The sequence below is a fragment of the Brassica oleracea genome, chromosome C1, assembly GCF_000695525.1.
Source record: "Brassica oleracea var. oleracea cultivar TO1000 chromosome C1, BOL, whole genome shotgun sequence".
Taxonomy (NCBI): domain Eukaryota; kingdom Viridiplantae; phylum Streptophyta; class Magnoliopsida; order Brassicales; family Brassicaceae; genus Brassica; species Brassica oleracea.
Genome location: NC_027748.1, coordinates 33021748 through 33024266, shown reverse-complemented (window position 1 = coordinate 33024266; position 2519 = coordinate 33021748).

The following is a 2519-nucleotide window of genomic DNA, read 5'->3' as shown; positions in this document are numbered from 1 at the left end:
ACAAGGCTCTCGTATTGACGACAGAATCGAATCAATGCAAGGCTTTAGAGAAACTCTAGTTTATTATCTTTCAAAAACTACTTATCAAAGCCAACTTACAATCCCTTATATAGGATCCTAGAGACGGTTTATAATAACCTAACTCTGTTAAAAATAGAAAATCTACTAAAAGGAATTCATAATTAGAAAAGGAAATCTTCTAAAAACCGAAATAGAAAAACAGTTGCTTGGCGGTGAAGGTATCATGATGCTGCATCAGGTCCCCCGGGGTGAGAAAGATTCGACCTCGAATCAGGAACCGGATCCGGTGGAGCATAGCGAGAGAGATAACGAACATTGAATACATCCGAGGTAGTGATATGAGCTGGAAGTTGCAGACGATATACATTATCATTAATACGCTCCAAGACTGTGAGAGGACCTATTTTCTTTGCCTTGAGTTTGTTATAAGCATGAGCTGGCATTCGATCCTTAGTGAGAAACACCCAAACTTGATCAACAACTTCAAATAGGACACGGCGACGATGAGAATCAGACGCTGCTTTGTACTTTGACGAGGAGGACTGAAGATTGGTGATAACCTGAAATGGACTGAAACCTGAACTTCGATTGAGTGCATGATTATGAGCAAACTCTGCTTGAGGAAGTTTTGAATCCCACGATTTAATGGAATCACCAACAAGACATCGTAGCAAGTTACCCAACGATCTATTGGTCACCTCTGTTTGACCGTCCGTTTGGGGATGATAAGCGGAACTCATGTCGAGACTGGTGCCGAGAAGCTTCCAAAGAGATCGCCAGAAGTGACCCAAGAAGCGTGAATCACGGTCTGAGACAATAGAAGTAGGCAACCCATGAAGTCTATAAACCTCACGGAAGAAGAGTGTCGCAACTTGAACTGCATCCGTCGTTTTTTTACAGGGAACAAAGTGCACCATTTTTGAGAATCGATCCACGACAACAAAGATTGAATCAAACCCTTTTTGTGTACGAGGAAGACCCATGACGAAATCCATACTGATGTCAGTCCACGGTTGCGTTGGTATAGGTAACGGCATGTAGAGACCAGCGTTTGTAGCATGTCCTTTCGACGTTTGACAGGTCGTGCATCTCTCCACAAAACGCTCAACATCGCGTCTTAGAGCCAGCCAGAAATATGAGGCAGAGATCAAATGCAATGTTCTGTCGCGTCCTATATGATCCTCATTATGTGTTTCAGCGATTAGTTGAAGACGGAGGCTACAATCCGGAACGCAGAGACGGTCGCCACGAAAAAGAAACCCATCATGAAGAGTGAAATCGCGTGATACGCCATTCTGAACATCAAGAAGAATCCGACCAAAATATTCATCAGACTCGTATAAGTCAGCAAAAGCTGCAAAGCCGGGAACTGAAACATGAAGAACACCCAGCAAAGAACGACGACGGCTTAGTGCGTCAGCCACTCGATTGGAGATACCCGACGTGTGCTTGATAACAAAAGTAAACTGCTGTAAATAAGACACCCACGAGGCATGACTTACTCATCACCCGGTTGAATACGGATTTGATGGTATCCACTGCGAAGATCGAGTTTAGAAAAGGTTGTTGCAGCACCAATTTGGTCTAATAGATCATCAAGACGTGGTATTGGAAATCGATAGCGGACTGTAATCTTATTAATAGCACGGCTATCGACACACATTCTCCATGATCCATCTTTTTTTGGTATGAGCAAAGCTGGAACTGCACACGGACTCAAACTCTCACGCAAGTATCCTTTCGTGATGAGATCCTCAACTTGTCGTCGCAGTTCTTCATGCTCACTTGGACTCATACGGTAATGAGCTCGATTAGGTAGGATAGCATCTGGAACTAGATCAATACGGTGTTGAATATCTCTTAGAGGAGGAAGGCCAGTTGGTAACTCGTCGGGGAAGACGTCCTGAAACTTGGTCAACAGACCTTTAAAGCTATCCGGAATTTGCGGTAAAGATGTGTTGACTGGTGAGTTCAGCAGGATCAGAACACGTCCCTCTTCTCGCATCTCTCGCTCAAAAGGTTTGTGTTGGAGAATAAGGACTGGTGAGGACGGTAAACTCTGCTTCTCAGGTAAAGAGGGTTGCAGTGTGAAGTTTTTATCGTTGAAACGGAAGCTATAGGTATTGTGATAACCATCGTGTTTTACTCGATGATCAAATAGCCAAGGGCGTCCTAAGAGAAGATGACAAGCGTCCATCGGTGCTACATCACAATAAATTTGATCCTGGAATGTGCCACCAACTGAATATGATATGAGAGCACGTCGAGTAATGGTCAAGTCTGTCTTCTTGTCTAGCCATGCGAGTTTATATGGATATGGATGAAGTTCTGTTGTCAGATTGAGTTTGTTGACAACGTCCTCTGCCACTACGTTTTCACTACTTCCCGAGTCAATAATAAATTTGCAAACCTTGCCGGCAATAGTACACTTCGAGTGGAACAAGTTATGGCGTTGTGGATTGTCATTAATATGGCGTGGAGCAAGGCAAACACGTCGC